The sequence below is a fragment of the Dreissena polymorpha genome, chromosome 2 (genome assembly GCF_020536995.1).
Source record: "Dreissena polymorpha isolate Duluth1 chromosome 2, UMN_Dpol_1.0, whole genome shotgun sequence".
Taxonomy (NCBI): domain Eukaryota; kingdom Metazoa; phylum Mollusca; class Bivalvia; order Myida; family Dreissenidae; genus Dreissena; species Dreissena polymorpha.
In genome coordinates, this window is record NC_068356.1 from 19,122,291 (window position 1) to 19,137,704 (window position 15,414).

The 15,414-nt window shown below is 33.7% G+C and overlaps 1 long non-coding RNA gene across 1 annotated transcript; it reads left to right on the plus strand.

Moving 5' to 3' along the window:
* The first annotated feature begins 17 nt into the window (after positions 1-17).
* Positions 18-10,650, plus strand: LOC127870245 (uncharacterized). Its single transcript, XR_008044719.1, has 2 exons — positions 18-251; positions 8,528-10,650. It is a non-coding gene; the product is annotated as an uncharacterized LOC127870245 (long non-coding RNA).
* The last annotated feature ends 4,764 nt before the right edge of the window (positions 10,651-15,414 follow it).

Genomic DNA, 15,414 nt, shown 5'->3' on the forward strand with positions numbered 1-15,414 from the left:
ATTGTACACGGGCTCAAACTAGGTCGCAAAGACCCGTATGTTAAATACTGCAGTAGTGCAGTGACGTCACCTGTGTTTTACTCTAGTCCGCTAATGAGGCTATCATACGGAATGATCCGCATCGACTCTATAAACACTTACAATTATAATCTAAGTAGACGTACCATACACCAGTAAATAAAAACACTGCTATTTATCACGTTAATAATTGTGTGATGTTTCTTCTCTGATGAACAATGAATAGCATTTATGTATGTATACTTACATTATCTATTGTCAAATTATTTCTAACATTATGTTGATGTATATAACCAATGACTATGACACTGCTTAAAATGCACGAGATAGTGAATATGAATATTTTGATTATGATATCGTTTCATGTTAATGATGACGATGTATATGGTTATTCTGTGCATGCATGATTCTTATGCGTATTATTATCAATTTCATTATTATTATTATTTTTTATCATAATAATAATAATAATAATAATAATAATAATAATAATAATAATTATTATTATTATTATAATTATTATTATTATTATTTAATTACTATTATTATTACTAAATTATTGTTTAAGCACAAATGCTAATCTTGAAAACCAATGTTAATTTTTATCTCTTCCATTTTGCGAACTTAATTTAAAACTTACAAACAATCAATGTAACTGTTAAAACTGTTAAGTGATTCAAACTGCTTATATAAATATGACTTCCCCCTATACCAAAATGTCCCACACTTAACCGGAAACAAACTATGTATTTTGTACTGTGTATATTATATGTTCCCCATGTTGTATCTATGTATACCTGGGAGTAATAAAGTATTGTTCTGTTCTGTTCTGGTTGCAAAATTAACGGCTTTTAATTAAAAAACTGAAAAATCTATTACTCAATGAAAAGTATTGTGACAAACGAACAATTCATACTGTATGTGATAATTGGCGATAATTGGCCGACTTCGATTATAAAATTAACGACTTTTAAGTAGACTAATAAAAAGTTATGACTATTTAATAGATATGATAATTATATTCAGCAAAACTATTCAATGATAATAAAAAATATTGTATGGCCTTTCTGGTATACCCATGAGGCGTTTTTGGTTCACTTATGCGGCCTTTTTGGGAAGCCTTTTTGGTAAACGGCCTTTCTGGTACTATTATCTTTGAGGGGAGCTAAACACCCATTTGATACATAACATTTAACACATTTTAAATAAAACATGATAGCAATAGAAAATTTCATATTATTTGGAACGAAATCACGATTACCGATTCGCGTAGCCAGTTTTATGACGGACTTCGGCGGAGTGACCTCCCTTGAAATCGGGGGGGGGGGGGGGGCGTGGCTTCAACCTCGCTGTCGAAAGGTCAATTGCAACATTTTTATCGCACAAATGTCTAATATAAGCCTCAAAATACACCATATTGATGTTTTTGTTTTCGTTACCTAACAATCTGTTTATAGTGCGATAACAACTGTTTTTGATGTTCATTTTAATATTTACACAAACTGAAAACGACGTTATATTAAACAAGAAATATCTTTAAAAAAGATATACGGCGTTCATTGTGGTCGATGTTTATGAACGATCAAAAGTTATCTCTATGAGATAAAAAGAAGCGGATGCCTTTTTTCTGCGCAGTTCTTAGCTACATCATAAGCAAATCAATTACGGGGTGTTGCGCCAGATTTCGTGGCTTATTTTGCTTTATGTGATATTATTACTCAGATATCTATATTTACATAATAGAAAAACACAAGAAACATGAAAATAAACGAGTGCATATATGTCAGCCGGCAATACTCGAATCTTATTTAATTGCATAATTATAGTATAGTGAATTATTGTGCTCTTGCTTAATAAACTGGTCTAAATGGATAAATATTTCTAGTTAATTTTATCAAAATTGGTCCTTATCATGGTTGAAACCATATTAAAAATCGATGATTGACATACCACAATAATATCGCCGAATATCTTTATTTAGTATCTCTCTGATCAAAACAGACTTCAAGTGCACAAAGTTTACGAGACGGCGTTTATATAAAGATTTCTGCAACTGACCGCAAACTGACCTTGATACCTTGCGGATTGGAATGCAATGCATTACAGTCACTACGTTATTGTCAGTAAGACCGGTGTAACACAATGATCGCAACCCCTTCTGCGAACTCCGGTGATGAACTGTATATAAACTCTGACTTTCACAAATGGCCGCGACTTGACCCGAAACCTCGCGGGTTGAAATGCAATGCAAGTAAGTACTAAATATGACAACATAGCCTTTAGTATAAACGCTTTTGCGCTGGTAATTCTCTGAAAATAAAAGGTGAACGCACAAACTGTATTTATGCCGAAAATTGATTGTAAAACTGTTCTATCTATTGAGCCTTTTCATTAGAGATAAAATTGTTTCATGCAGAAAAACAGTGTTACAAAGACGCGGATATGTTTCCAATGTTCTGGTGTTATACTCAAATCAGTCAATGGAATAAATGAAGTGTATTCATTCGTACCTAGCCGCGGGAAATTTTATTTGAGCATTATTGGACACTTACAAAGGTCAAGTCAGGGTGAAAAGCTGGCTTAATACAGCTTACGCCGAAAAATGACTTCTTTTTGGGACAGTTTTAGTTTCGTCCAAGATAAATGTTTGGTTCTTTTCCTTTTATTTGTCGCGAGAGTGACAGCCTAAGGACATAATCGAGAAACGTGATCTGTCAGCGAATGTCTCAAGACACGTTTTAATCATGGGCTGAAGTGTCGCGGGTTATATTTAACATCCAAAGATACCACTATGCCGTGACGATATCATAAATTAGCTATGATGCAAAATGAAGCAGACATACTGTGAAATCCCCATCCAAAAAAGATGGTTCATTCACAGTTATATTACCCACACTTTCACCGCAACACATCTTCCAATGTTGGAACAGTTTACATACACAGAAGGGACAGTTACATGAACATTTATTTACAAACATGAAACCATAGTTGTATTTGGGCAGGATCCGATCAGGATTCATAACTACCCTAACACTATGTTCGAGACACAGCGGAAATACGTTGGATCTAGAAGATACAGTGAAATTATAAGTATTATGTATATATACATATGGTATGAATGCACGAAATGGCTTACAAGCGAGGGCTGTACCCAACAATCAAGATAAGCTCCTTATGTGTTTTATTGGGAACGATATGTGTCATTTTGGCCAAAAAATTTCAATTTATCTTAATTTTCACCATTACCATTCTTCTGCATTAGCAACTGTTACAAACACAGCTATATGCGTCATGCAAAAATGGATCATGTGCCATTATCGGCCAGCGTGGATCCTGTCCAGTCTGCGCATGCGTGAGATATGGAAAGGAACCAACCTGTCCGCTAATGGGACCAGTAAACCATTCTTTACTTTACAGCGGACATTTGTGTATCGAAGTCCATGCAGAGGCGTAGCGAAGGGGGATTTTCGTGTTTAGGAAGCTGCATACTGCTTTTGTTGTTTGTTATTTAATTCGGCGACTTCCAATTCTCGACCTTCCTTTACATTTGCTGATGGATTTAAAAAGTGGAAAAAAAAAATGAAAAATTTGTGGCACATGAAGACAGCCCAAGTCACCTTCAGTCCTTTACTACTTGGAAAGAGGCAGAGCGAAGGCTCATGAATGGAAAAGGCATTGAGTCAAAAACTGAAGATCAGATTCAAACAGAAAAACAACGGTGGCGCGATATTTCAAAATGTGTGCTTAGTTGTATTAAGTTCCTTGCCTCTCAAAATATGGCATTACGAGGCCATAATGAAAGTTTGACAGATGAAGTCAGCAACAAGATTCATTCACCTCAAAGACTTGAACTCAAAGTTTGGATTTTTATTGGATGTTCATAATCTTGTAAAAAGCGAGGATTTGAAAACTCTTCGCCCAAATTGCTTCGATTTAGCCAATTTTTATGACACTGATATTCAATGCGAAGATCTGTTTAACGAGATTCAGGACTGTAAAATAGTACTCACTACAAGAGGTGATTCCTTACCATCAACACCTTTGGAACTTATTTCTTTCATTGTGTCGTATGGTGATGATGTATTTCCCAATTTACGTTTTGCTCTGTAAAATCTTCTAACAATTGCGGTGTAAATAGCCAGTTGCGAGCGTTTCTTCAGCAAGCTGAAGCTCATTCTCATACCTAAGGGCATCAATGGGACAAGATCGTCTCTGTGATCTCGCACTTCTCAGTATAGAGAAGGAAACGGTTGAAAAAATAGACTTTGATGCTATCATTTACTAGTTTGCGGGCATGAAGGCTAGACAAATTAATTTAGTATGAAGAATTTTTGGAATGGGCGCATTCGGTGGCTGTTTATAAAGACTAACCGGCAACATCATTTTGTTGTTGTTGTAGAAGTAATATTATATTGTCTCCAATTGGTCTTCCTTGTCTGTCTTTTTAGCTCACCTGAGCACAACGTGCTCATGGTGAGCTTTTGTGATCGCCTTTTGTCCGTCGTGCTACGTTCATCGTCATCATTTGCCTTGTTTGGTGATAGTGGTATTATGTCATGTTGCGTATCGACTTATGTGCTCTTATTTTTCAATGAGACCGAATACTGCACTATGTTACACAATGAAAAGGGGCGCACAATTTAAACATTGTCCCCGGGCGCAGAATAATGTCACTACGCCTCTGAGTCCATGCATTGCCAATCAGTTAGATGTCAATTTATCTCCTGATACTGAGTGTGGAGTTTCAATATTCGTATAATATATATATATATAAATATTGTAAAATTAATTTCCGTTCTCTGTTTGTTTTTATTAAATACATCATGTGTGTAATCATCTGTTTCCCGTGAACTACATTTAAGTGCTATATCTTGTTCTTTCAATTAAATATTTCATCGTGTAAAATGTGTAAATTGTAAATACATCTCCATTATTGTTTCCATTAATACATATCATTCGAATAACACCCAAGCGTGGTTTACGTAAAAGTGCATACAGCTAACAAAACAAACCTTCATAATTCATTAATTGCTGACTGATCTTAGCGCCCTCCTTATTTAAAAGGAAAATATCTTATTTGCAAGTAACAAACTGAAGTAAGACCTTTACCACAAACAGAATTTTTTTATATGTTGTCTGGATTTATTTGCGTATCTTTGTTTGATGTTACGTGAATGCTCATTATCACAAGTATCTAATTTTGCAGGTATTTTTCTACCGCCTGGTATTTTCGCCAGAGTACTTTGGCCATTGGTTTGCGATGTCACTGCTTCATATGAAACGGAAACATGGTCATAATTCAAAATTCGGTTTAGAAATGTATACGATTTATATTTATAATATACCGATAGCACCTAATTTATATGAATTTAATATTTTATTTTTTACTTTAAATAATAACAATATGCTACTTAATAAATAATAAATACATGTGAAAATGAGGAACAGATGTATACAGTTATTATGAAAAATATAAAGTTATAAATCACAAATCATTTGCGCTTATAGCATAATTCTATCGTCATATTACGTCTTCAATATCGCACTGCACCCTCTATCAGTGAGAGGCAACGGCAACCTCTCTTATATTGGACTCACAATCGATCAAAGGTAATCTTGCATTCCTCTGATGCAACAGAGATACTGTCATTAAGTCCTGGTGGAAGCACAGGACTACCGCCCAGTTTGGACGGGCCTAGGATGGTTTAATGGAACTGAGTCTCTCGTCTCAATAGCTACCATGAAACGTGCATGTTCATGGATTGTGTTCATGTTCGGATTACTAGTTTTCATCGTCAACGGAAGAAGGGTATGCGTTTACAAAATACTTAGTTGTGATTAATGTTACCTTTTGAAAGGACGTCATTAACTTAAATTAATATTGCTATTCATGCCATCAACAGCTATTGCCGTAACAATGCTATTTGTGACTATTTGTTAAAGACCTTTTCACGTTTTGGTAAATTTACAAAATAAAAAAAAACTTTCAGATTCGCAAATTTTCGTTGTAGTTATGATATTTGTGAGGAAAAAGTATTACTGAACATTTACCATGCTCTTAAATATCCATTATATGCATCTTTTGACGATTTAAAAACCTGAAAATTATAAAACGTTGCAAAGCGAAACGATTGAATAATCTGGAGAGTTCTGTTATTGTCGTTATATTTTGTAATACTCCGAGGATTGCTTATATAAAGTATAAAATACACCACTCATTGTATCAGCATGGATGGCCGAGGGTGTAAGCGACTAATTTTTACTCCAGTGGTCTGTGGTTCGAGCCCAGTTGAGGGTTAATTTTTTTTTCTTGAAATTTATTCTTGTTTTTTTTACTGGATCTTTAAAGATTCAATGCTTACATTTATCAATATAAAGGATTTAATGACAAACTTCAATACCTGCCAAAATCTGTGAAAATGCCTCTTCAATGATTTAATTAAAATCATGCATTTGTGGACATCGCAAAGTTGTATCAGTTTTTATGATACAATGAGAAAGTGTAGTTGATGTTTATAGGTAACAGGTTAATTGCGTATTTATTTGGACATGTACCATTTACATTGTCTTTTAAAATTATCGAAACATATTTACAATATAAATATTCAACAAAAAGCCTTTCTAACACAACACACGTTGGTACTTTATTTTTTCTTGATAAACCGGTTGACCTTTCACTGTAACCTGTTATTAACCGGTTAATTGAATAACCTTGAAATAACATATAGTATACTTTATTCTATGTATTCTACATGTATTCTAAATAGAAAAGAAAAATATTTAAGATCACTTGCGTAATTTAAAAAATGTATTATAACATCTATTTTAATAATTTGAAATAAAAAGTTACTGATTTATTGCTTTATAACCTTGTTTGTTAACACTGTATTTATTACTTTCGTTGGTGCTGCATATTGTTCTAACTAGACGCTATCTTAAGTTGGATGTATGTCGCGCGCAAAAAGTACAATCGTACGATTTATTCCATGAAAAAAGCAACCTTATTTAAAACAATCAGAATAAACTTTTCCAAAAAATGTTATCGGGTTATTACTCGTTTCGGTAGATTAAATGGTAAATCTCTTGCAACCCTATTTTATACTATTGAAAAAATACGTAAATACAGATAGATAGAATACAAAGAAAGGGGGAATCTGTGATGTGTTTAGAAAGTTGTATTAATGCCATTGTTGCTTTAAGAAATAAGTGTTATTGTACGTATTAGGAGAACCCGTTTTTAAAGTTTCTAATAAAAAACACGAACTAATAACTATTTCAAACTATAATGTCCTTTTTAATTATTCCAATAATTCTGAGAAACACGAATATGTATGTACGTTTATGACAAAACATAAGACAATTATGTCAACAGCTACAAGAAAGTCTGATTCTACATCTTGATAAAATGTGTTTCGCAACATGACAAAGGAAACAATTAATTACACAACGTCCGTGTCCATCCAAATCCGTTTGTTTTAACTTGTCACATGTTGACAGTTATGGATGTATTAATTCACCAGAGAAAATGAAATTGATTTTGTGGCATTACCTTAGAGGAGGCTTTCGCCTGCCAGAAGTACAGAACAGAATAGAACATAGGTTTATTTACGACATGTACAATAAGTACATAATCATTACATAAATACATATATTTCAAATATACTATAAAGTCACAGTGGAAAAAAAGAAGCACGTTCAATTAAACAATTACATAACTATAAGAGGATGAACTGATTTTTAATTATAAGTAATAGCAGTTCTATGAGACAGTGCTAATTTAATATAAAGAGCTAGGTTTTTCAGAACATTCTTATACTTAGTATTTAACAATTCAATGAACTTAATAACACTTGGATTAACATTATAGTATCGTTTGATATATTGTTGTCTAATATCATTATATCTAGGACATATAAGTATAAAATGACATTCGTCTTCCAAATCATGCATTTCACAATATGTACAATATCGTTCATTTCTTTCATCTCTATTTACACCATATCTACCTGTATGAATACGCAGAAGTATGGCGAATGGTGTGAAATGAATTTGATTTTCTTAGAATATATTGAAACGAGACGATATAAACTAATACAAATGTGTTAGCGCGACTGCATACATATCCAAATAAAATTGTGTATATCCAATGATGGTCTATTATAGCTTCGTCTTAATCTTGTTATTTAAATTAATTGAACAGCGCTTATGGGCAAACTGGCTTTACGCAAGTGGTTAAGAATTGTTGCAGATTAGCATGTGTAGTCCGCAAATGCGTTACATCTTTCATGGACTTTTTCTTCTGATTAGCTTTTGCGGACTGCCAACGCTTATCTGGGACGATAAATTATTTGTTTGTTTTACTCTAATTATTTGTTTCTAAAGTTCGGCTTCCTCTTAAATGCTGATTGGTACCGGAACCATAGAATGAAAAGATTGAAAAAATAACATGTAAATAATTATTTAGTTGAATATCTCGTATGCTAAGTGTGTCCCATATCTTGTGTTTCAGTACACGTACTGTTCAGAAGGATGCTGCCCCGAGGAATACTGTGCCTTCAAGCTAATCTGCTATCCAAAAAAAAGGTGCACGTACGGATGTCCTGATGGCGAATGTTTGCAAGAGCTGTGCATGCCCATGCGACCATGCACACGTGACTCTGAGTGCGGTATCGCGCACGTATGCACGAGGAACTATAACCTTGGTTACGACACGTGTCAGTACAACCTGGAAATTGGCAAAACTGTGTGCGTGGACGCGAAAGGACGTTCTCTACGCAAACCAATTAGTTGATCGTACGCCAGCAGTATGATATATCCAGGGGAACAAGTTTTATTATCGATCATAATCGTCTGTATTATTAAATAAGTGCATAAAATACATAATTGGCGTTCGTCACCAGCAAGCTGATTTTATCTAGTAACAAATGTATGTTGCATACATGTGTCTGTATCGTAGAATATTTGCTCTTGGCCAGATATTTTTTATGTAAATATGATAAATTTACTGCCACGATGAACGTCTACATGATATGAATGCAGTAATTTAACGGGAACACCTGGCTTAATATATAAGTATTGTCCTCAATCAGCATTTGCAAACCCGCACAAACTAATCCGGGAAAACACTGTTCGATTATATGGAATTATTCTTTTATAGGAAGTGTCTTTGAATCGAAAAATGGCGGACTGTGTCGTTGACGATGAGCATGTGTGGACTGTACAGGGTAATCTGGGACGATACTTCTGAATAAGGAGATCGAAATGCTGCTCGTATATTTTACACGTTACGTCATTTCTAAGAGAAATTACATAATGTTGCATCCCAGAGTGAGGAATAATAAAACATCAGAGCTATCACCAGGGGAGAACCCGTCATCAAGGTGCTTATTTTCTTTGTTTAAGGATATGTGACAAAAGAAAACAAAACAATACAGGACAATACAAAGACCGCACAGTACAATACACGAAAAACATTTACAACTGCGTCATCGCTTTGGAACGGGCAATGCAATGCTTTTTGATTGAACAGGTTAAAGCAAAGCTCAACGACAAACCATGGTTTTGTAATTGCGCGTTGGAGACACTTTCATACGATGGACTCATATTATCAACTAAGTGTATGCAAACATTTAAATTTGGCTGAATGACAGCAATTATTATTGACCAACATTATCGTGATCAGTTTTGTAAGGGTTGTTTTAAATCGTAAACTACTGTAGATCTTTTCTCTTCTGCATGAACAGTGTATTGAATGTTGGACATTTGAATTCAGATGCAACCAATAAGCTTGTATAAGGAACATGTGTATTTAGATATTTTATTGACTCTTAGATTAATGCCATAATAAAAACTTAACTCTAAAGTACAGATAAGAAAAATATAAAATAATAATTTATGGTAAAATCTTGTAATCTTTGTTTGGTAAATGAACTCTTTACCATGTTCATAAGAATTAAACAGGTCAATTTACTAGGTCAGGCAAAAATGAGCTTCCATCAATATGCAAGTTAATATAAGAATGCAATATAAGATATCTAATCTAGATTGAATAGATTTTAAATGCGCAATGCTTGTTCAATATTGGTAACATGGTCTGCCTATTTGGAAACCGCATAGGACCATGTTTTAATTCATCTTGGACAGCACAGATGTGACCCATGTTAATCCCGTTTGCAATTTCGATATGATTTATATCTTGGATGTATGGTTAGGACCCATGTGGTTGCCCATATGGGTCCCATTTGCATTATTTGCTTGGAACTAATTGTGTGTTTATTTTTTCTTGGACATATGCTTTAGATCAAACTGAATACGTCGTTTAATTGAAAGTTACAGCACCCTTCGCCATATTGCTTCTCGGTATGATAACTGCATTTAACTGTTGCATGTATACGTATTGTTTAGTAAATTTTGCCCTTTTATAGACTTATTATGAAACATCTTTAAAATGAGTCTAGATTAATTCTTAAGAATTAGTTTGCCCTAAATTGTGCGGCTTAAAACCTGTCCATATGTACATAACCATGCCTAGCATAAACTCTTATTTTTACACATAGTGGTGTGATCGTTGTGTATGTGTTAAGTGGGCAATCAGCATATTAAGGAATAGAAATAAACGGACTTCCTGTGGTACCCGCATGGTTTCGTCATAAGAACGCGTTGTCGTCGCCATCGGTTCAACATAATACAGTGTTTGCGCAAACAATGCGAAGAAAACATAATAATAATGAACAAGTAAGGTTCTTCGACTGTCTAGCCTGCTAGGTCTGGAAACCACTTGGATTTGTTTATTCTTTTTTTATAGAGTGTGTTCACCAAAGTGGAAAATGGTAGTATTGAACCTTGATTTATTACGCATTTTTGTATTCTATGTGAATGGAAACTGTTAAAGTATCCGGTCCAAATTCAATGTTAGTTATATAAATTGTTTTGTTGACACATGGATCATATATAATTTTTGCGATTTTTTCAACCAAGTAAAATGTACTCGCGAATTATTGGTGGCCTGATCCATAATCACCTTAAAGTTGCATTTCTGCGAATCAAATGTGAATATGTGTTAAGTTTTGTGTTTAAAAGGATTGGCTCAACACCAACAATTCACAGAACTTGGCGATTATGCAAATGCATATTACGGATATTTTCATTTCGTGGAGACTGTATAATGTATTCTGTTTAATAATTCATGAATTTATTATAAATAGAATTATATTCCCATTCTTTGAAATTATTTTGTAATGGATGTTCTTGCCATTCGAAAAGTAACACCCATACTTCATTCCTCGCGTTATAAATGCTTCCATTATATAAATATTTTTCATTGTGAACGATGTCTGCTATAAGTGGTTGGTGCTGCGCTGACATAACAACCGGAATGATACTTTATGACTTCCATAAAATGAAGAATAATTTACCAATCACAACCTCTTAAAGATATCATATTAGATTGCTGCGTTCACCATTATGCATTCTAACCGATCCACAATTTGAATCATAAATGGTTTTATGGATATATCTGAAAGCTTTCGTTTCTGCTTCCATAATTGATACGAGTGTTGCGCTAATAAAGCAATATGACCACATCATGCTGTATTTAACTTGAAATATTAAAAAAAAAAGTGTTGATTTGTATGCCCCACGCGCAAAATTTATAAAACTGTTCACATCATTTCATTTAAACATCCAGACAGTTTTAAAATATGGATAAATACAAGACCTTTGGAAACGTATAAAAAATAATATATCCGTCTCACATAATTATGCAAAATGCCGGCATGACTTTAACCATTTGTTTAAAATACAAATGGACTTGTACAGGTCAGACACGGCCGTCGGCTATAACAGCCATAATCGGCAAGTTAAGCATCCTATATTTAGATTTAATAAAAAAAATATAGACCCTATATTGATTGAAACAATATATATATATATATATATATATATATATATATATATATATATATATATATATATATATATATATATATATATATATATATATATATATATATATATATATATATATATATATATATATATATATATATATATATGTGTGAAATACAATCGTAGGTTTGTTGTTAGCTCACCGGAGCACTTATTGCTTAATGAGGATTAATGAGGATTAAGGATACCTACTTTTAAAATGTGCCCTGATGCCACAAAGAAAAGTGTTGAAATTTTGTAATGTTACATCATACAGTGAGCCATTATCAAGTTTGTTTAATCATTCCCCTGATTTCAAAATTGGCCCTGTTCTGAATTGTACTTGTTTCCTTTCTATGTATACAGTGAAAACTAAAAAAGCCTCTCTTTATTTGCAAGGCCCAAAGGCTTGGCTTGTAACAAGTTATATAGTATTCCACCATGTTTGTACAAATCACGCCTTTTAAAAACTGTCCTCTCGATTGGTGTAACTTGTTATATGTTAATTTAAGAAGCCTTTCCTCTGAATCCGGAAAGTAAAGAAGTTTGGTACTTATAGTGGTCCTCTAACAAGTTGTTCAAAGCGTGGCAATTGCGTACAATTTTTCTTCACCCTGGTGGTAACTTGTTTCCATTACATGTATACATAGCTCACTTAAAAAACTTATTTTGCATGATACATCGTCCTCAACCAAATTTGCTCTAAGCATGCACCAGGGATTTAAAGGTAACAGAAACATTAGGTAAGTTGCTCAGAACAGTTTTCCCGGTCATATATGTGCGTCTGCGGCCTATTGTTTTCTTATTGATATGTGTAACCTTTTTTAATTGAAAAATTGTGTGAATGATAACGGTTTCTTTTACAGCCATTGTTCCGATAAGTATGCAAACTGTGGTGTGTACATATGTATATTACATGCAACTGCTGGGAAAAAATGTTTGTTATTTAAAAAATGGAACTACCAATTTTTTTATTTATTTATAGTATATACGTTCTGAAAAGCATTTTCAACACGAAAGCTTTTCATAGTTTTTTTTATTTATTCGCATGTGTGAAATCTTAACCTAAATATTAATTGAATAAGATTGTACAATAATAATACTTTAAACATGTTCTTCATATTTGATCATGTTTTATTTTGAAATCCTAATGAGTATCCTTTTTATCATTTTGTTACTTCATTTGTTCTAGTCATATTCATGAAACAACTTAGATACTGACCAATAATCATGATACAATCTTGGCTGGTTAGGTAAGAACAAATCAATCGAAACAATATACTAATGCGTTATTTGTCAACGTTTTCACATTTACATCCGGAATGTTAACCGTTGATTATCAGCAGATACATAAATATCGCCCAATATATATTCATGTGCCAATCATATTGAACTCAATATATATTGCCCATTAAGTTTCATCGCGTTGTACATTCACATTCATTTTCGTTTTAACCATGAATAAGCATTTTGGGTGCATTGAAGCGGCAAGGAGGAGGAATCATTTGTTCTAGTCATATTCATGAAACAACTTAGATACTGTCGATAATCACGATACGATCTTGGCTGTTTTAATCGTTTTACAATATTGATGTATTTTGAAGACTGGTTTCTACAACTTGTCTATTTTTTGTGTAACTTGATTAGTAATGATACTACGCGCTTGCAAAGTGTTATCCAATTATGTGTGCACATTTTATTTCGTAAGGCTTAGGCCACAAGCTCACCTGCTCATTTGTCTTTATCTTGACACACTTTACAAAGTAAACAATCATGAAGGCTACCTCTAAATACAGTTTTATGAGCATGGCAATAGAGATTCAAATGTGGTCAAACTGATGATGTTTTTGTTTATATTGTCGTCTTATGTACGTTTTAACTCTGCGACCCAATATCTTGCTGCACAATACTTAAATGAGCATTATACATGTGTACGTAAATACGTTCAAGTTGTAGCCGGTATCAAGTGGGACCACTGTAAAGTGAGGCAGTTAATTGCTGATTTTAGTGTTCCAACACCATGCAAAATATATATAATTTAAATCACAAATGTCGTCCGTCGTGTTTCTTGTCTTTTCGTTATTTTTTTAATGATTTCTCCATATGCTTTTAAAGATTGTAAGCATCTTGACTATCATACTCATAATTAGACAATTATTTATAAATAAGTATAAATTGGTGTACTTGCTAATTATTGGATAAGTATTGAGCCATAATGACAGACTGTAACATTTACTTATGACCAAAACCAAGTGTTAGGCGCTTGTAATCACACAGGTCTTCCTGTTGAATATCGTATTACTGGCCTCCTATCAAATTATGGTTTCGCGTAGAGAACGCCGTTTCGTGTCCACGCCAATTTCCAGATTGTGCTCGCTTGTGTCGTAACAAATAGTATTGACCCTCGTACGTTCATGAGATTCCACACCTTAGTCGCGTTTGCAAAAGCGCGTGGGCATACATTGCTCGTGCAAACATCAGGGCATCCGTCCGTAAGTGCACCTGATCTGTGGATAACAGTTAAGCTTGAAGGCACAGTAGTTCCCTGCACTGCCGCCGTCTGAACATAACCTTTATTGAAACGCAGTTTACTTATATTCCACAATGTTTATTCGTGTTGGTATTTGCCGTATTCAAAGTATTTAAGTCATACCAGAGCGGTATGTTAACCAATTTGCACTTCTTGTGATAGCTGGTTAAACAATACTCATTGCACATACTTCTACCAGTAACTTTCAACAGCCCTAAGTGATTCATATGAAGGGTGAGAATGGATGTGAGAAGGATTCCACGACAAGTCTCCACACGTGTTTTGTGGCAGGGGATCGAAACCACGATCCTCGGATAAGTAGTCTGGTGCTCTACCAACTGAACTAACCGGCTCGCAACATGTGGGCAACTTAAAACGTTATCGATAAAAACAATATATATATATATATATATATATATATATATATATATATATATATATATATATATATATATATATATATATATATATATATATATATATATATATCGACTTGTAATTGCTAAATCCGTGTGCTGGTTAAGTAAGAACAAATCAATCGAAACAATATACTGATGCGTTATTTGTCAACTTTTTTTATTTAAACCTCCGAACTGTTAACCGTTGATTATAATAGGATAAATAAATATCGCCCAATAAATATTCATATACCGATCATATTGAACTTAATATATATTGTCCATTATGTTACATCGCGTTGTTTTCAAGGACGAAATGCTCTGAGTCGTACATTTTATTAAACATTCTTACTTACTGTCATAATGCCAACGAGCAGAAATAATGTTGCACTGATGTAAAAGAAACTTGTGTTATTAGATGATAAGAATCCGACATAGAACTGATTTGCCATACCTTCTGCGTATCATATGTTAATTGCAGAAATGAGATAGGCAAATAATAAGCATTGTGGTTTCTTGTCACTTTCCTCCCATGGTTTCATT